General features: G+C 41.9%; 1 long non-coding RNA gene across 1 annotated transcript in view; it reads right to left on the minus strand.

The window, feature by feature from the left end:
• Positions 1–21157, minus strand: part of LOC106502417 — a 602578-nt gene that overhangs the window by 268824 nt on the left and 312597 nt on the right. Inside the window, exon 5 of the long non-coding RNA XR_001918456.1 lies at positions 11423–11610. This is a non-coding gene — a long non-coding RNA (uncharacterized LOC106502417). The remainder of the gene's footprint in view (positions 1–11422; positions 11611–21157) is intronic.

The following is a 21157-nucleotide window of genomic DNA, read 5'->3' on the forward strand; positions in this document are numbered from 1 at the left end:
GATTTATGTAAATGTGTACCAGGTTTTATATTAAATGTCTTTCTTACTATGGGTTACCACTGAAAAGTTCGGAAAATAACAGTTCCTTCAGGTTAAGTTAAGACAGCTGTGTCACGGATCCCTATGTCTTCTGTTCTTCAGATTCACTGTCCCAGTATTCTTTAATAGTCCTCATTTGTTTTTGTTTCTAGTCTCTTCCCTACCATGGTCTAGCTTCTCTGACAAGACTCCCTCTTGAATGTTCCGCTTGAAATGGAAGGCACAGAACCTCTCAGATAGGACAGGACTGGGAGTCGTGAAGGAAGACGGGCGGGAGTTCTCCCTATTACAGTGCTTGCTAAGTTCTCAAATGCCTTCAGCAGTGGAGCACCAAGGTCATTGATCCTATCACCAGAAAGCTTCCAAAAAGGTGTTTGTGGGAGACTTGAATTCAAAACTATATAATGCACAGCTGCTCTACCAGGTTTCAGAGTAGTGTCAAGAGAGAAAGAAGACCCCCATCCTGTGCACTCCAGGCCCACTCACACTTATTAACTTGCTCAATCTGTGGGCTATGCAGTATCATTTCACCTCACTTTACAATAAGAAAACTGAGGCTCAGAGATACAAATAAAAAAACTTGATGTATTTTAGGACTGTCATAAAACTTGCAGTAAATGGTCATCAGACAACCTATAGTGTGCTATACATCACAATGGTGGTAGCTCTCACTTAAATAGCACTTCATTGTTTTTAAGACACTCTCATATCCCTAGTCCAATCATCCAGGGGTATGTGCAGGGCTTATGATAGAACTTTCTTCCAGATGAGAACATGCGTCCAGGGAGATTATGTTAGTTGTACAAGACCGCACAGCTAGAAGGTGGTACAACTACCTATAACTCGAGAGCCAACTCTAAATCCAATGCTATTTTCACGGGCCTCTCTGCCTAATGCTGACAGTTTTACTCAGACCTACTGAAGCAAATGCTCTTTATTTTCCCGGGTCTGGAAATTTACAAAGAGATTCTAAGATGCTAATGCTTTATCTGGCTATCCTGTTATGGCCAAGACGGCATGAGCGTTTGTGATTCTAGAATAAGATAGATTCTTCCTATAAATGGCCAACAAGTTTGGGCCAAGTTGTAAACATTATTTACATCAATCTCAGACAGTAGGTGAATCTGGTCAGGGTGCCAGGGAATATATGAGAAAATCAGGCAGCATTAATCTCTGTAGCATGTGTGAGGAAATAAAGACCCCCTTGACTGATGGTTGGCTTGATATGTCTGAAGAGGATTAAGTTTGGCTGCGACAGAAATGGCTGGGGAGCCAAAGTGAAGAAAACTCGATGAGGTATGGCCTTCAAAGTTTAAACTTCTAATCTCCATGGACCAGAGTGACTTCGTAAGGAATTCAAGAAGAACGCAACTCGCTCAACATATAATAGGATCCTGAAATCCTAAGAATGTTTGCCTGAGGCCAGAAAAAGGAAAGAAGTGTACTGGTGGGGTGAAGTCTCATACAGACTGTGGCAGTGCTGCTTTGATAACTCAGTGCTATGGAGGCATTACGGGCTTGATGACATTTGCAGGGGTTGACACCCACCCAAACTCATCTTCTAAACGAAGAGCTTAATAGATAGAAGCAGCAGCTAAACATATCCATGCATTCACCCAAACTAACAGACTGGCAAAGTCAAGCCCAGCAATAGATGGAATTTAATCTCTGGTATTTAACCCTAAATACCATCATTGGATTTCTGAGGTGATTCTCTGACCATGCCCGCGCCCCCCCCCCCCCCCCCGCCACCAATCCCTGCTCACAGGTTTTTCTTCTTTTAGGGGTTTGTTTTTTGATAATAAGCTCTACTTGCATTTGCAAAATATAAAAAAGTGAACCTCCAGATGGACTTCTTAAAGTGCAATCCAAACATGAGGGAAACAAGAAATCCAGAAGTCAAAGGCGAGTGGGAGTTTTTCTTCTCCCCCAAATCTCTGGGGAGTCCGATTCATTCAACATGTTCACATTCTAGTTTCATTTCCATTTTCTATAATAAGAGATGAAGATGTAATATGTCAATGTTGATGTATCAGAGAGATGATGAATTCCAGGCTAAAACACAGCGACATCTGCTTGGAAACGAGATGGAAGAAATTAAGATGCTTACCATGATTATTTTCCTCCCGAGCAAATTTATAGTATCTTTGGTCTCAAGGGCAGAAATTCCAGACAGATTAGCTTTTCATCTCCTAGGTAACTCTCTGAACTGCATAGCTATAGAAATTCATTGCTTTAACACTGGGTGTCCTTATTAGGGAAATATCTTAAATTCTGTGCCAACAAAGAAACTCATTGACTACTAAGCAATAGTCCTGAAAATATTTATGACGTGGATTACAAACAGGTGCTCCAAATAGAACAAAAGCTGGGGTTATTCACCACTTGGACTAACTGGGGAAATTATTTACACCTAGCACAGTACATTTTATGCTTTTAGTACATATTTTTTCTGGGCTATATGTCCTCATATTCTTGGGATGGTAAATCTGCTTAAGAACCAGAGGGAACTGGTGAATGTAAATAGAGCTATATAAATAATAGGTGCTAGAGCACTAGAATTGCCTATACTATCTATCAGTTTAGTTCAGTTCAGTCGCTCTATACTCATTCATAAATTATTCAGCTAAAATATATCCAGTCTCTACTACATGCCTGTGTTCAGCACTGGAGATGCAAAGATAAATACAATATGACCACTGACTAGTTCAAAATTTGTTTTATTTATTCCTTTCAAACATCTTAGGAAGCTGTGCAGGCATCAGTTCAGTCCAGTTCAGTTCAGTCGCTCAGTCGTGTCCGACTCTGCGACCCCATGAATCGCAGCACGCCAGGCCTCCCTGTCCATCACCAACTCCCGGAGTTCACGCAAACTCACGTCCATTGAGTTGGTGATGCCATCCAGCCATCTCATCCTCTGTCGTCCCCTTTTCCTCCTGCCCCCAATCCCTCCCAGCATCAGAGTCTTTTCCAATGAGTCAACTTTTCGCATGAGGTGGCCAAAGTACTGGAGTTTCAGCTTCAGCATCATTCCCTCCAAAGAAATCCCAGGACTGATCTCCTTTAGAATGGACTGGTTGGATCTCCTTGCAGTCCAAGGGACTCTCAAGAGTCTTCTTCAACACCACAGTTCAAAAGTGTCAATTCTTCGGCGCTCAGCTTTCTTCACAATCCAACTCTCACATTCATACATGACCACTGGAGAAACCATAGCCTTGACTAGATGGACCTTTGTTGGCAAAGTAATGTCTCTGCTTTTCAATATGCCATCTAGTCTGGTCATAACTTTCCTTCCAAGGAGTAAGCGTCTTTTAATTTCATGGCTGCAGTCACCATCTGCAGTGATTTTGGAGCCCCCCAAAATAAAGTCTGACACTGTTTCCACAGTTTCCCCATATATTTCCCATGAAGTGATGGGACCAGATGCCACGATCTTCGTTTTCTGAATGTTGAGCTTTAAGCCAACTTTTTCACTCTCCTCTTTCACTTTCATCAAGAGGCTTTTTAGTTCCTCTTCACTTTCTGCCATAGTTCAGTTCAGTTCAGTCGCTCAGTCGTGTCCGACTCTGCGACTCCATGAATCGCCGCATGCCAGGCCTCCCTGTCCATCACCATCTCCCGGAGTTCACTCAGACTTACTTCCATCGAGTGCGTCATGCCATCCAGCCATCTCATCCTCAGTTGTCCCCTTCTCCTCCTGCCCCCAATCCCTCCCAGCATCAGAGTCTTTTCCAATGAGTCAACTCTTCACATGAGGTGGCCAAAGTACTGGAGCTTCAGCTTTAGCATCATTCCTTCCAAAGAAATCCCGGGTTGATCTCCTTCAGAATGGACTGGCTGGATCTCCTTGCAGTCCAAGGGACTCTCAAGAGTCTTGTCCAACACCACAGTTCAAAAGCATCAATTCTTCGGCGCTCAGCCTTCTTCACAGTCCAACTCTCACATCCATACATGACCACAGGAAAAACCATAGCCTTGACTAGCCAGACCTTAGTCGGCAAAGTAATGTCTCTGCTTTTGAATATACTGTCTAAGTTGGTCATAACTTTTCTTCCAAGGAGTAAGCGTCTTTTAATTTCTTGGCTGCACTCACCACCTGCAGTGATTTTGGAGCACAAAAAAATAGTCTGACACTGTTTCTACTGTTTCCCATCTATTTCCCATGAAGTGATGGGACCGGATGCCATGATCTTCATTTTCTGAATGTTGAGCTTTAGGCCAACTTTTTCCCTCTCCTCTTTCACTTTCATCAAGAGGCTTTTAGCTCCTCTTCACTTTCTGCCATAAGGGTGGGGTCATCTGCATATCTGAGGTTATTGATATTTCTCCAGGCAATCTTGATTCCAGCTTGTGTTTCTTCCAGTCCAGTGTTTCTCATGATGTACTCTGCATAGAAGTTAAATAAGCAGGGTGACAATATACAGCCTTGACGTACTCCTTTTCCTATCTGGAACCAGTCTGTTGTTCCATGTCCAGTTCTAACTGTTGCTTCCTGACCTGAATACAGATTTCTGAAGAGGCAGGTTAGGTGATCTGGTATACCCATCTCTCTCAGAATTTTCTACAGTTTATTGTGATCCACACAGTCAAAGGCTTTGGCATAGTCAATAAAGCAGAAATAGACGTTTTTATGGAACTCTCTTGCTTTTTCCATGATCCAGCAGATGTTGGCAATTTGATCTCTGGTTCATCTGCTTTTTCTAAAACCAGCTTGAACATCAGGGAGTTCATGGTTCACGTATTGCTGAAGCCTGGCTTGGAGAATTTTGAGCATTACTTTACTAGCATGTGAGATGAGTGCAATTGTGTGGTAGTTTGAGCATTCTTTGGCATTGTCTTTCTTTGGAATTGGAATGAAAACTGACCTTTTCCAGTCCTGTGGCCACTGCTGAGTTTTCCAAATTTGCTGGCATACTGAGTGCAGCACTTTCACAGCATCATCTTTCAGGATTTGAAACAGCTCAACTGGAATTCTATCACCTCCACTAGCTTTGTTCGTAGTGATGCTTTCTGCCATAAGGGTGGTAACATCTGCATATCTGATGTTATGGATATTTCTCCCGGCAATCTTGATTCCAGCTTCTGCTTCTTCCAGCCCAGCATTTCTCATGATGTACTCTGCATATAAGTTAAATAAGCAGGGTGTGCAGGCATAAGCATATCCATTTCATAGATGAGGAAGCTGAGGCTGGGGGAGGTCACATACCAGGAATTACGAAAGTCAAGACTGGTACTCCAACCCTTTTTATTTAAGTTTAGTGCTCTACCCACTCCCTTACACACTGGCATAATTAAGATGAGACCCAAAGGGGGTTTGGATGACCCAAGGCCAACCATTCACAGTGTCTGAAGACATCAAAGCTGGCTTCTGACCCAGTATTAGCATCCCAATACATTCCAGTTAGACTTTTTTATCCAGATGTTTAGCACCATGTAGACATACCTGTGCTCTCAATCAAGACTAAGCAATACTTTGCAGGAATTACCGAAATGCTCATTGAAAAACTATTCTCTTCTAATTGCATTTTGAAATGATCCAGTAGGGTAAAGGGTTTGGACATTTTTGAAGTAGTTTCTCTCTGAATTTAAGCAAGAAGAGTTGTAAAATGTTCCCCAAAATATTGCCTGGCATGAAAACTTCTTTCAATGCAAAAGAGCCATTGATAAATGGAATTTGTTAAGAGAGACAGGAATTGGGGTGAAGCTCATTAGCCACTTGGTTGCCAGGGAAGCAAAGCTGCCAGAGGAGACTGGATTGGAGATGAACATGGGGTGGGATGGGGCGTGGGTGTGTGTGGGCTGAGTACACGGGTCATTTGCAGTTAATAAAGGGCAAAGAGGACGTTTTTACACCCTTACTAGGTACAACTTATTTGTGTGTTTTTTTTTTAAGTACTGGCAGAATCAATACATGGCTACTCCAAAATAACCGTGGTGAAATGGAAAGAGCACAACAAAATGGAAATGATATGGGGGTCAGAAAAACCTAGATTTGAGGATTCCTTCACCTGTCAGTTGTGTGACTTTGGGCAATATTTGAATTTCTCTGAGTTTCCATTTCCTCATCTCCAAAATGAAGACAATCAATCCTACCTCATAGGATAAATATGATGAAGGATTTGAAAGTACTTATTAAACAGTATATAAATCCAAGTTTTCCTTTTCTGTTTACAAAAATATTCAAATTCAGATCCAGTGAATATCTCTCTATGTGCAAATATCATTCTTCATTAATACACTCTGTCTTCCAGCTGCCCCAGCCTTGGTCATACTTGCTCTGGATATTTCCTATGGCTGTACATCCAGAGTGCCTTCTATGGATACTTCCTAAGGCTTCAGTTCTGTGGTCACAGACCTGAAAATGTTGCATCTCTGATTTGGGAAAGCAAGGCCTGTGATTAGTCTTCCAAGCACAGTTATACCAAAGGCCACACACAGACTACGTTCAGATGTCTGATGACCATCTTGAGTTTGACTCTTGATTTCTAAGCTCTCCAGCTTGTTCCTTCACCAGTTCCTATCATCTCAGTAAACAGCAACTCTATTCACTCAGTTGTTCAGCTCAACTCTTCTGTCTACTCCCCATTAACATCCAATCTGTCTCTTTGAAGTACTGTCACTTCTATCTTGAAATACATCATGAATACAACCTCTTGTTGTCTCCCTACCAGCACCACCCTACTCCAACCCACAAATTTCTCTTGTCTGGAATACTATCAATCTTCACTGGTCTTTCCACCCTTACCTCTATACAGTCTATTGTTCTTATAGCAACCAGAACAATGCTTAAAAGATATAACTTAGGCCAATCAAGAGACCTTCAGTAGTTTCCTATCTCATTCAGAATATGGATGAAATCTTAACCATGGCCTACAAGACCCCCTCCTGAGCTGATCTGTCTTCCTACTACCTCTCAACTTCATTTCCTTCCATCTACTCATTTAATCCTGCCACTCTGGTGCTCTGGGCCACCAATTACCCTCTTGCTTCGGGAAAAACTGTGCTTGTCATTCCCCTTGCATGGATCATTTTTATACCAGATATTCACATTTCATTTTTCCACTTTACCCAAGATTCTGCAACAAATATAATTTCTTCAGAGAAATGATCTCCTGATCACTTCTGATGTTTGTTATTCTTAGCACTGACATATTATGTTATGTTATACCATATTATATTATGTAACACCATATTGTATTATATTATTGTTTACTGTTTGTTTCTCTACTGGTATATAAGCCCCACAGGGGTAGGCACTTGATCTCTTTCATTTGTTGCCATATCTCCAGCATTTTGATTAAATCCTCTTATTGTAGATGTTTTCAGTGGCTTTATGACACATCCTTGAACCTACCTGGAGACCAGAACTTCCTTTCAGCTGAGAAAACACTTAATCCAGCTTGGTTGATGGGATAATCCAGGGTTTAGAGAGAACCATGTATCAACCAAAAGGTATTCTGCCTGGAGCTGAGGAATAAGGAGGAGCGATAAAGAAGCACAGAAGTTCCAGCTAACAGGAGTTAAATTACTTGCTGAAAGTTATAGACAGAATATATTCAATAAAAAACTGAGATCTGAACCAAAGGGATTTAGAACATGCCACTCCAAAATATGCATTTTGGCATACCAATTATTTTGAGCTGAAGGCACATGCCAGAAGGGTTCTCTGACTTGCCCTCTGTGACATGAAAACAGGTTATAAAACTTCCTATAAGCAAGGTGACTTCCCTGCACCAGGAAGAGAACATTCTTATCACCAGGTAAGTTGACACCAAAATGGATCTGTACAAACAAATCTACTAAAATAATCTTTATATTCCATTAGTTTCCCCAATATATTTCCTAGTCAATTTTCCACAATCCTCCGCCCCTAGAAACTTAAATGCCTTTTCCTTTGTCTTGTCACTTTTCTACAAATTTATCATTCTTTGTTTAAAAGGGTATGAGTTCTCAGTCCTAAGAGCTTCTTAGCACCTTCAGAGGTCCAACTCACCTTTATCTGGGGGCTACTTCAAAAAGGTTCAATTCAGTTTAAATGCATTAGGGAGGCAGCACTGCTACTCTTGTAGCTCAGTTAGTAAAGAATCTGCCGGCATTGCAGGAGACCTGGGTTTGACTCCTGGGTTGGGAATACCCCTGGAGAAGAAAATGGGGAAGGCTCCCATATACATGTAAAAATATTAAATACAATTTGTATGCTTTTCTCCTGTTAACCTATTTCATGACAGTTTAATTCTCAGGTCCAGTCACAGAACCTAGGAGGATAAAGGAGAAATTAATCTTCTATGGAACAATACTGTAAACAAACCATGGTGGTAGTTCAGTTGCTAAGTCATGTCCGACTCTTGCAACCCCATGGACTACAGCCTGCCAGGCTCCTCTGTCAATGGGATTCTCCAGGCAAGAATACTGGAGTGGGTTGCCATTTCCTTCTTCAGGGGATCTTCCTGACCCAGGAGTCAAACCCGGGTCTCCTGCATTGCAGACAGATTCTTTACCGACTGAGCTATGAGGGAAGCAGTGCTGCCTCCCTAATGCATTTAAATTGAATTGAAACTTTCTGCAGTAGCCCCCAGATGTAGGTGAGTTGGACCTCTGAGTTAGTTCCTGGTGTATGAAAGGACACCATAGAATTTCTAGGCTGATAATCAGGGACATCGAGCCAGGACCTCAATGACCACTCCAGGAACCTCTGGTGGCTTGTACCTATGACACTCAGGAAGCTGTGAGAAGCATAGCCTCCTCTCAGACCCTAGGAGGGTCTCCCAAATGAAGACTTCAGCCTGTTGGTCCAGCCTGAACTGGTATCATGGAATTCACCCAGAGAAAAGGTGAACTTTAACTTGATTAATGATTGTGAAACTCATTGGGTTTCGGTTCCTAGGGACTGCTGCTTTCCTCTAATTCTCTTGAAATCTCTCAGCTATGGAAGCTGGTCACCAGGAAAATGTTTGTAAATATCCCTCTAGGGGGCTGTCCCCTGTGCTGGAGACAATGCCCTGACTCTAGAGCCTTACCAGATCCTCCTAAGTCTGCAGAGGAGATGGGCCAATGTTTGTCCACATATCTAAGGAAGGAGACATTTTCAAGCAGGTGTCGCTCGGCCTTGATAAAGGCACTTCTCCCCTGTCTCGTGAGAGGCTGGTCCAGTCCCTTCTGTATCTCCCAAATCCTAGTGCACGCTGAAGCGAACTGTCTTCACCAGCGACAGAACAAGTGAAAATCCTTATTGTGACATTTTGATCCCATACAAATACCAGTTCTTACAATCTCCAAAATTCTCTCACCATGCTCTGCAGAGGCATTACCGATAACCAGTTATTCTTCTCTCCAGAGCCTGCTGAGAGAGAAAGCTATTTTACTGAAGATTGTTTCTTTGACATTCACGCTCCAACAAGGATAGTCTCTTCTGGGCCTAATTTGACTTCTTTATGTGCCAAGAGGAAACTTTCCATCTGAAGGGCAGGCATTCAGATAACTGAAGAGCCTTTAGGAGGTACTTTATAATTTCCTTGAATTTCCTAGAATGTTTGGAGAATAATGTGTATTGATTAGCTGTCTCTTTCAAAATGTTTAACATTCTCCTATCCTTTTTTTTTTTAAGGGAATTAACAGTAAAGAGAGAAAATAAAAAGAATATACCTACTCACTCATCCATGTTTTCTGACTAAAAGGGGTATGAATTAAAATTCCACGAAATGTAACGGAGTCCATGCAAGGACACTGGAAGCCAAGCAGTTATTCCTGATAAATTTGGAATTGAGGTTGTGAAAATAAGAGAGATGGCAGTGACTCCTTGAGACCATGTCACAATCTGAATCTGACACGAGGATGGCCAGCATGACTAAATGACGACTTCAGGAGTTGACGGTTGAGATGGGGGACATGTAACCTTCAGCTGCCCAGCACAAAGGGAAGTGGAGATCTGATCATGCCACAGACCTAGTACGTGTCATTCACCATACAAGCGTATGACACTCCTAGGGCAATGTTCTTACAGAGAATTCTGCTTCCAACCAATGAACTGGCACACACACAAAATTACAGCTATGACCAATGATGTCACATAATAGAAAAACAAGCATATTGGAGGGTTTTTTGTTTTTTTTTTACTATAGTACCCTATTTGGAGGGCTTCTGAATTTTTGTTTTTCTTTCAGCCTCGGCCTTACCTTGTCACCCCAGGGGATTGACATTTTAGCATAGCAAAGACCACCCACTCATGACATATCAATGAGCCATGGTTGAAGCTTTGCTAGTGGAAAGAACATCAGATTTAGAGATAGGAGACCTGGGCTGTATTCCTGAGTGTTGCAGCTAGCTGCGTAACTTTGCACAGATCACCTAACTTTCTTAGAACTGCTGCTACATTTATAGAATGCAAAACCTGGAAAATTTAAAGGACTAATCTTATGAAGGAGGCATTATCATCTCCTTGTTACAGGTTGAGGAAACGGTGGCCATGCAATTAATAAAGAAAAGAACCAAGGCATTGTAAGATTTTTCAGATTATGTTTTCAGTGTCTGTCTACACAATGATTTCCTGAGCTGCTCTTGATCATGAAGGAAGAGGAGTGACCAGGAAGGGATGTTAGCGGAGAGAGGAAAGAATGGCAGTGAAGCTAGGCTTAAACACTCAAAACTCAAGTTCACTCATGCACTTGTCCCTCAGAGATACCCTCTGGCTTCTAATGTGAGGAAAAGACCAGTCCCTTAATCTCTGAGCACCAACACAAGTGGACACGTGGCACAAGTAGAAACAAAGGCCTGGAGTCCTACTTTAAATGCATTTTACATTTAATGCAGTTAACGCACAGGACATTAAAAGTTTCACATTAAACTTCTTCCACTGAGCCCAGTTTCAAGTGTGAGGTGGCAAAAAATAATAGCTCCTGAAACCATTTTCTCTTTTTTTCAAGGTGTCCTTTAGGGAAGTTGGAGTTACAACAAAGGAAGTAAAACAGAACCTTTGCTTTGGTCTTCTTTCCAGCTTTCTGTCACCCTCAGGCCCACTCTCAGTGCCAGCTGTAGCCCTACCTCCTTTCCTCTGACAAGTCTTAGCTGCAGCCTCATCTCCTCAGGGAAGACTTCCCTGGCTGTCTCCAGAGTCAAGGGACCTCTTCAACCTTCCCCCTGAAAGCACTAGGAATCTCTCCTCCTCAGCATATCACATGCTTGTCCTTGTTCCATTAAATTTGGGTAATTATCGGTTAAGTGTCTGTCTTCCTGAGAGACTCTGAGCTTCCTGAAGACAGTGACTGTGCCTGCTTGTACACTCCTAAGCGCATAGAGCCAAGGGCAGTGCCTGGCACAAGGCGGTACGTGCTGGCCGAGCCACACCCTCATTAGTTTCCCCTTCCTCCCCAAGGTCTGAGTCACTTACCACCAAGAGCTATTTGCAGAGCACACACGACTTCTGGCATGGTGTCGAGTGTTGTGGAACCCAGGAACTCATCTCTACTCCCAGAGTGAGCTGGCCCTGAGCCAAGAGGCAGCCACCACGGTGGCATCTCAGAAACAATACGGCATCTTGTAGTCAGGACAGCCTGCTTCGAACTTCATTTTCCCCATCTGTAAAACAGGAATATAAACACCTCAGGTGCTTACCTCACAGAGTTGTTCTGAGGATCCCATGAATAAACAATGAAAGAGGTCTGTGTGTCACGCAGCATCTCACTGTGAATGTCTGGTTTTTATAAGCGGCATGAGAGGTGGGTGACTTTTCTTAACCCCTACAGCAGAGCTCTCTTGTGGCTCCTTTTAGCACATCCTCCTCTCCAATTTCCTCCCAGGTTTGAGGTCCCAGAGCTCTCATGGCCTAACCCCTTATTTCACAGATGGGGAAACTGCAACCCAGACTGGGGAAGGGACCTGCCTCAAATCTCACATGGAGTCAGAGGCAGAGCCAGGACTAGAACCTGGGCATTTGGTGTCCTCTCCACCCATTCACCCTGGGCTGTCTTCTTCCTAGGTCTCCTTGAGTCAGTTTCCATACCCCGATATGGCTCCTTCTGCCCCTTTTGAAGCCATTGCTACCCTCACTACACAGACTACAGATACACAAAGGTGCTGGCTCAGTTGTTTGTTAAATATGAGTTTAGTTGGATGAATAGTTTGTTAGAGGTCCTAAAATATTTTGGCATGGGCCTACTTGGTCCTTAACACCCCTTCCATTTTCAAATCATTATTTTAACGAGGCACCTTACCAGCATCCCCTCTTACTCTCTCCCTGTAAAAAATGAACCCATTTTTCCTCTATAGAAGAGAATTTTAGATTCATTTCATGCTGGGGGAGAGAAGAGTCTAGCAGATCAAAGCCCACATCTGTGGAGCTGATGTCGGAACAGGGAGAGGGGACCATAAAGGAGGGAGGGTAAATGGTGTGACGACTAGAGCACCGGCAGTAATAGCACCCATGCACCGCGCTTTCTACAGCAGTGCTGTGCTGAGCCCTAAGCCTCTGTTATCTTAGTTCTAACAACAGACAATAAAAGGGTACGCTGTGTTGAATAGTATCCCCCAAAATTCATGTCCACTTGGAATCTCAGAATGTGATCTTATTGGGAAGTAGGGCCCTTAAAGACATAATTAGCTAAGATGAGGTCATTCTGTAAAAGAAGAGAAAACAGAGACCCAGACACACAGGAAGAACCACATATGACTACGGAGGCAGAGCTTGGAGTGATCCATCTACAAGCCAAGGAATGCCAAAGATTTCTGGCACCTACTAGAAGCTGGGAAGAGGCAAGAGAAAATGCTTCCTGAGGGCTCTTGGAGACAGAGTCGGGGCCTGCTAGCACCTTGATTTTGTATTGCTAGCCTCCAGAACTGAGAGAGAATAACTTGGTGTTGTTTTAAGCCATCTAATTTGTGGTAGTTTGTTACAGGAGCCATAGAAAAGGAACAGAGGAAGTATTAAAACTCCCATAACCTAGATAAAGTTAGAAAGTGTTTCAAATCAAGCATCTTTGAACTTGACAATAACAACAGAAGGAAGCTGGGGGATTCCTGTGGTTAGTCTCCATCTTATGGATTAGGCATCCGAGGCTGGAGATGGAGGACAAGATGGTCATGTAAGAGTGAGCATTACAGTTGAGACATCCATTTCGAGTGAGGCCCAGAGAGATGCTCCCCTTGAAATACAAATCCCCCCTCCTATTACCCATCCTCTTCTCCCTCCCCCAAATAGAGGGGAAGATCCTGTCCCTTTCCCTGCACCATCTCAGGCAGGGTAGACCTCAAAAAAACATCAGTTCTCGGGCTCCTCCGGCCCCTCATCCAGGCCTGTTTCTAGGTGTCAGGCCAACTCTTAGATCTAACTTCCTAACTCTGATGTGCAGGGAAGATAATCCAAAAATTCACAGATATTTGGTAAACTAAGAACATAGTCTTGATCTAATAAGACAAAATTGGACTATATTTGAAAAAGTAGAGTGCAGTCAGCTTGTTATTTGGCCTTGAATGTAAAAACACTTCAACTAAAGTGGTTTCTCCTTGTCATTAATTCTCCTAAGGAGAAATTTACCTAAAAGTCAGCTCCCTTAAAGTGTTTTGAAAATTAGATGAGATTAAAATGAGGATTTTAAAATGAAATTAAGCAATTGTTTTAGGGGGCAAGATTTTAGTTAACAGACCTGGAGCCTTGAATGTCAAATTCTAACTATTCTAGAAGTTATGGAAGAGATCATCAAAGGGCTTGGAGTCAGGAGTGACGTGTGCTCTGGAAAGGCTAACTGAGCAGCTATGAGAAGGATGGATTGGAAAAGAGACTGGAAGACCATTTTATGGAGGTTGTGGTAAAAGTCCAAAGGAGAGAGCTGAGCCCAGGGCTGGGGCAGGAGAGGCCGAGTGAAAGGGCAGATCAAAGACAGATGGCAGATGTACCACGGCATTTATTGATGGCTGATTATGGGGAATCAAGTGGGATAAAGCCTGGATTTTAACAGTCAATGGAAGTGAAAGGAGGAGAAGGAGCAAAGGCAGGCAGGAAGGTAAGTCTGGTTTTGTCAGCACGGATGTGGATGTGACCATGGGAACCCTGGTCAGTTATCTGAATCCTGGTCTGCTCATTTTTGGACTTTGTTTTAGCAACAGAAATATAAACTTCCATCTTATTTAAGTCATTGATATTTTGGGATTTATGTTTCTTGCAATCAAACATAAGCCTAATACCAATATTGGAGCTTTTTCCTCACAACAACAATCCCCTTTGAAAAGATAACTACTTTATCCCCAGAATGTTTATAACTTTAAAAGAAGCTTCTTCCCACTCTCAGAATTCCCATATTCAACCTATTTTCAAAGCTTACAGTTTCTCCTTTAAAGATAACTTGTATATTTGCCTTTCCAGTCTAGCATTCTTGATGATGCTTCTGTCTACATGACCACTCACCTGGCATAGCATCCCTCCTCTCCATCCCACCAATGCAGACACTGCTGAAGGCCTGTCACACACTGTCTTGATTGACAGCCCTACAGCCTGCCCCAACAATTTCAAATGCCCCACCTAACTTTCAAGATCTTTCCAAATCTAGCTTTGACCCATCTGACATTATTTTCCACCTTTAACCAACACGAATTTTAGTTCTAATCAAGCCAATCTTCTTTCTGAAATACTATAGCCATTCCCAGCTCCACAATTCACTCCACTTATTCTTTCTACATGAAATATCTTTTCACTCTTCACTTGGCTACTGTGTATACTTTTGTGTGTATTTAGCTATCAACATCTTTCAAGGACTTGAGCAAATTAGTCACCAGATATGAGCAGGTATGACTTGAACCAGGATGAAAATCCAGTTAGGCTCCCAGCCAAGCTCCCAGCCAGAGATTATAAGCAACTTGAAAGCAGAAATCCCTCAACATCAACTCCTCCCCCATAGTTCTGAGAAGAGTGATCAATACTGAATCTGGAGAGTTTCTCCAAGTGTGGGAAGAAAAATAATGCAAAATGAAAGTGACATCATTTAAAGATTTACAGACAAATAACTAAAACTAAAACTATGTGATAGACTTCCCCACATAAATATAATTGGAGTTAAAAACTAGAATCTAAAACCTCATACCCTTTAGGATGGTTACCATCAAAAAATAGAAAAAGTACAAGTGTTGATGAGGATGTGGAGAAATTGGAGCCCTTGTGCTCTGTTGGGAATGTAAATGGTGCTGCCACTGTGGAAAACACTGTGGCAGTTCCTCAAAACATTAAAAATAGAATTACCATATGATCCAGCAACTCCACTTCTAGGGATGTACTCACAAGAATGAAAATCAGGGTTTTGAACAGATATTTAGACACCCATGTTCATAGAAGCATTTATTCACAATAGCTAAAAGTTGGAAGTGTCCATTGGTGGATGAACAGTTAAAGAAAATGTGGAATATACATAAAAGGGAGTACTATTCAGTCTTAAAAAGGAAGGAAAGTCTGACACGTGCTACAGCATGGATGAACCTGGGGACCATTAAATAAATAGTGTATGATTCCACTTATATCAGGTACCTAGAATAGGCAAATTCACTGAGACAGAAAATAGAACAGTGGTTGCTAGGGGCTATGCAGGGAAATGAGGAATTGTTGTTTAGTGGGGTCAACGCTTCTGTCTGGGAAGATTTTCTGGAGATTAGTTAGTATAAGGCAAATGTACTTAACACTACTAAACCGTGCACTTAAAAATGACTAAGATGGTCAGTTTTGTCATGTACTCTATATCAATTAGAAATATATGTGCTTTTTAAAAAAATAGAATGTACAGTATTTGGTGTTCAATTCTGGAAACACATTTGAACCACCTGGGGAATTATTAAAACAAGACATTGATTTCCCCCTCCCCCTCCCCTTCTCCTCCCTAGAGACAGTCATCTAATTGGTTTGAAGTAGTGTCATGGATGATTCTACTGTGTAACTACAAGAATCACTAGCACAAGAATTAAGGAAAAACATCAGTGATCTCACATTTACTTTACAGATATGGAGTCTTATAAGAAATATGTGAGAGGAACAAGAAAGAGCCTAGACTTCAGTTTAATATACCTGAGGTTGACTTCCACCCTACTTCTTCCTAGCTTTGTGACATAGGGCATCTTAAGCCTCAGTGCCTGGCAAAGTACTCAGTGTCTAGCCTGATGCCTGGCACACAGGAAGCTATCAATAGATATTAGATTAAAAAAAAATAACACATCTCTCTGGGAGCATAATGACTATATGGCTACACTAGTCTGGAAAATTAAAGTATCAGAAACAATAAAGGTAAAGTCCCCAAATAGTGCATAACACACAGTAGGCATGCAATAAATAACAGATATTATTACAAATACTATGGAAAGACCTTCAGAGATCATTCAATTCAACCTTCTCATTTTAAAGATGAAAACCCTGGGGACCAGTTAAGAGAAAGAATTCTTAGTATTCATTTTATTATATAATAGCCTATCACTGTTTAAATTTCTATCCTCTGAAATGGCCTACACTAAGACTTCCAAAAATCAATGCTGCTGTTCAAACCATCGCTTATGACAAGAACTGGGATGTGTTCAGATAAGCCTGTAGGTGCCCTGCTCATCAATGTTAGATGGCAGAATATATCTCTTTATGACAATCTGTAGAACATCAAATCTAAGACTTCAGACTCCACAGGTCTGAGTCACTATGTATCGAAGGCAATTTACCTAGGTTTCCTGGGGAGTAAATCACTCCTTACTAGTTTTCAAGAGTTTTCTCTAAAATGAGGCTTCAAAGCTTCTACCCTAGCAAGACCTCAGTGACCTTCCAGTCACCCATGGTGCCCCGTGGCTCTCAGTTATTCACTGACAGCCCCGTCAGAGTATGACCAGAGGGAGGTACACAGACCATTTCTGGGGCCCATTAAAAACGAAGATTCCAAGACCTGAGGGTACAATCTTGTGGCCTCCATTTCCCAGACTCCCAGGTGACTCTTAAGCATCATAAAGTTGAGAATCACTGTTATTCCAAAAAACATCTGGCAGTTAGTTCATTTCAATGTTCAATATCTTACTGAGCAGGTACTCCATGCAGGCCCTGATTATGGCACTAAGTCAAAGAAGACATCGTTCTTATCCTCAAGGAACTCAGAATCTGCTAGAGGATAGACAAACTGCAGGTGACACAGTACAGTGTGATCGTTTACTCATTTCATCATTCACTAAATAATTGTCAAGAGCCCACTGTATTCTAGGCATAGATTCACATATAGAAAGGCTGTATGGTATAGTGGTTACACCATGGACATGGCACCTGCACTGTAGCTCTTATACTCACTATCAGCATGACCTTGGGCAAGTGACTTAACTTCTATATATCTCAGTTTCCTCAGCTGTAAAATGGATATAATAATGACACTTCTCTCACAGGATGAATGTGATGATTCCATGAGTTAATATATGTAAAGCCTCGAATAGTCTCCTGGCACACAGTAAGTGCTGAGTAGATTTCTATAGGAATCTAAGCTTCACAAAGGAGATGTGTCTTTTATCCCTAACACCTAGAGTGATACTTGCCACATAGTAGGCAATTACTAAATATTAGTTGAATAGATATGAATTTTGCTGTCAACATGGCAAAGTGCACTGGAATTAACTGATTCTTCTCCCCACTTTCAACACATGTATGTTGGGCAATATAAATAAACATTTAAAAATACATTTCTCTAATAATGAGTGATGTTGAGCATCTTTTCATGTGTTTGTTAGCCATCCATATGTCTTCTTTGGAGAAATGTCTATTTAGTTCTTTGGCCCATTTTTTGATTGGGTCGTTTATTTTTCTGGAATTGAGCTGCATAAGTTGTTTGTATGTTTTTGAGATTAGTTGTTTGTCAGTTGCTTCATTTGCTATTATTTTCTCCCATTCAGAAGGCTGTCTTTTCACCTTGCTTATATTTTCCTTTGTTGTGCAGAAGCTTTTAATTTTAATTAGATCCCATTTGTTTATTTTTGCTTTTATTTCCAGAATTCTGGGGGGTGGATCACAGAGGATCCTGCTGTGATTTATGTCGGAGAGTGTTTTGCCTATGTTCTCCTCTAGGAGTTAGACATTTCTCCAAAGAAGACATACGGATGGCTAACAAACATATGAAAAGATGCTCAACATCACTCATTATTAGAGAAATGCAAATCAAAACCACAATGAGGTACCACTTCATACCAGTCAGAATGTTTGCGATCCAAAAGTCTGCAAGCAATAAATGCTGGAGAGGGTGTGGAGAAAAGGGAACCCTCCTACACTGTTGGTGGGAATGCAAACTAGTACAGCTACTATGGAGAACAGTGTGGTGATTCCTTAAAAAACTGGAAATAGAACTGCCTTATGACCCAGCAATCCCACTGCTGGGCATACACACCAAGGAAACCAGAACTGAAAGAGATACATGTACCCCACTGTTCTTCGCAGCACTGTTTATAATAGCCAGGATGGAAGCAACCTAGATGTCCATCAGCAGATGAATGGATAAGAAAGCTGTGGTACATATACACAATGGAGTATTACTCAGCCATTGAAAAGAATACATTTGAATCAGTTCTGATGAGATGGATGAAACTGGAGCCAACTATACAGAGTGAAGTAAGCCAGAAAGAAAAACACCAATACAGTATACTAACACATATATATGGAATTTAGAACGATGGCAATGATGACCCTGTATGCGAGACAGCAAAAGAGACACAGATGTGTAGAGCGGACTTTTGGACTCAGAGGGAGAGGGAGAGGGTGGGATGATTTGGGAGAATGGCATTGAAACATGTATACTATCATGTAAGAATTGAATCGCCAGTCTATGTCCGATGCAGGATACAGCATGTTTGCGGCTGGTGCACGAGGATGACCCAGAGAGATGTTATAGGGAGGGAGGTGGGAGGGGGGTTCATGTTTGGGAACGCATGAACACCCGTGGTGGATTCATGTCAATGTATGGCAAAACCAATACAGTATTGTAAAGTAAAATAAAGTAAAAATAAAAATTTTTTAAAAAGAAAAAAAATACATATGTGCTCTTAAAAGAAAGATAAATTCCCAGCTACTGAAGAATCAAAGAAAGAAATCACAAGCAGAAATATAAGCAGAAGCTGGCATATTAGAAGTCTCAAAAATTGCCAGTTCTAGTGATGGTGGTGGTGGTGATGGCGATGGAGCAGATGAAGATGATGGATGGAAAAAGATAGGTCTTAAGAAGAATTACAAGGCACATCTTCCTAGACTAACTACATGGGAAGTCATTCTTTCCCCTGCTTTTGCCTGTGAAAAATATGACCCTCATATTTATCAAATAGATTTCGACGTCCATGAATGTGAAGCTACCCAGCTCATCTCTACCTCAACTGTTCATCTTCATCACATGATCACTGGATTTCATACACTGAACTACTCTTAGAAATTTCCCTGAAGCACTTTTTCCTGGTACTGGGTTGCACTAAGTCGCTTCAGTCATGTCCGACTCTTTGCAACCCCATAGACTCTAGCTTGTTAGGCTCCTCTGTCCATGGGATTCTCCAGGGAAGAATACTGGAGTGGGTTGCCCTGCCCTCCTCCAAGGGATCTTCACAACCCAGGTTACAAACACTCATCTCTTATGTTTCCTGCATAGGCAGGCAAGTTCTTTACCACTAGAGCCACCTGGGTCATCCATACACAAAGTTGTAAACTCATCAGTTCAGTTCAGTTCAGTCGCTGAGTTGTGTCTGACTCTTTGTGACCCCATGAACTGCAGCATGCCAGGCCTCCCTATCCATCACCAACTCCCGGAGTTCACTCAAACTCACGTCCATCGAGTTGGTGATGCCATCCAGCCATCTCATCCTCTGTCGTCCCCTTCTTCTCCTGCCCACAATCCCTCCCAGCATCAGAGTCTTTTCCAATGAATCAACTCTTCACATGAGGTGGCCAAAGTATTGGGGTTTCAGCTTTAGCATCAGTCCTTCCAAAGAACACCCAGGACTGATCTTCAGAATGGACTGGTTGGATCTCCTTGCAGTCCAAGGGACTCTCAAGAGTCTTCTCCAACACCACAGTTTAAAAGCATAGACTCTAATGTTTAGAACAGACATAACTTGTCAAAAAGATCAAGCTCCTACCCAGTGTTTCACTTCACTGCTCACCATAGCCACTAAGGTTGCTCAGTCTACCGATCATTTATAAGGAAAGGATTCAAACTTTCATCAGTTTGTTAGAAGAGATTAACATTGAGACTTCTTACAGCCTATTATAACCTATCTTAACTCTTTAGCATAAGGGATGCTAAAACATTAGAAAAATAGTAATATGGCACCTGCAAACTAAGGTTTCCACATGAATCCTTTAAATAATTGGCAAAATATAAATTGGACCTGATAAAAACAACATAAGAAATTGGAATAGAAATTTTAAAAGTGTTCTCAGCTGTGTTAACCAACATAAGTAAGCATTTCATTTTTTGCATCTGCAAAGTAAATAGTCCAGTCCAACTACTGGCTGTACCACTAACTCTGAGACTAGCCAGTTAAAGACAGATAGTATACAGTGCAATGCTTTTCGTTGGGATGACTGATTCAGTATATCATTTAAAATGTAAACACTATAATATATCTCCTCCAAAGCTATCTGATTCTGAACAATCAACAGTTCCTCAGTTCAGTTCGGTTCAGTTCAGTCGCTGAGTCATGTCCAACTCTTTGTGACCCCATGAACTGCAGCACGCCAGGCCTCCCTGTCCATCACCAACTCCCGGAGTTCACGCAAACTCACGTCCATTGAGTTGGTGATGCCATCCAGCCATCTCATCCTCTGTCGTCCCCTTCTTCTCCTGTCCCCAATCCCTCCCAGCATCAGAGTCTTTTCCAATGAGTCAACTTTTCACATGAGGTAGCCAAACTACTGGAGTTTCAGCTTTAGCATCATTCCTTCCAAAGAACACTCAGGGCTGATCTTCTTTAGAATGGACTGGCTGGATCTCCTTGCAGTCCAAGGGACTCTCAAGCGTCTTCTCTAACACCACAGTTCAAAAGCATCAATTCTTCGGTGCTCAGCTTTCTTCACAGTCCAACTCTCACATCCATACATGATCACAAGCAAAACCAAGGCTTTGACTAGATGGACCTTTGCTGGCAAAGTAGTTCCTAGACAATT

The sequence above is a fragment of the Capra hircus genome, chromosome 8 (genome assembly GCF_001704415.2).
Source record: "Capra hircus breed San Clemente chromosome 8, ASM170441v1, whole genome shotgun sequence".
In the NCBI taxonomy this organism is placed as follows: domain Eukaryota; kingdom Metazoa; phylum Chordata; class Mammalia; order Artiodactyla; family Bovidae; genus Capra; species Capra hircus.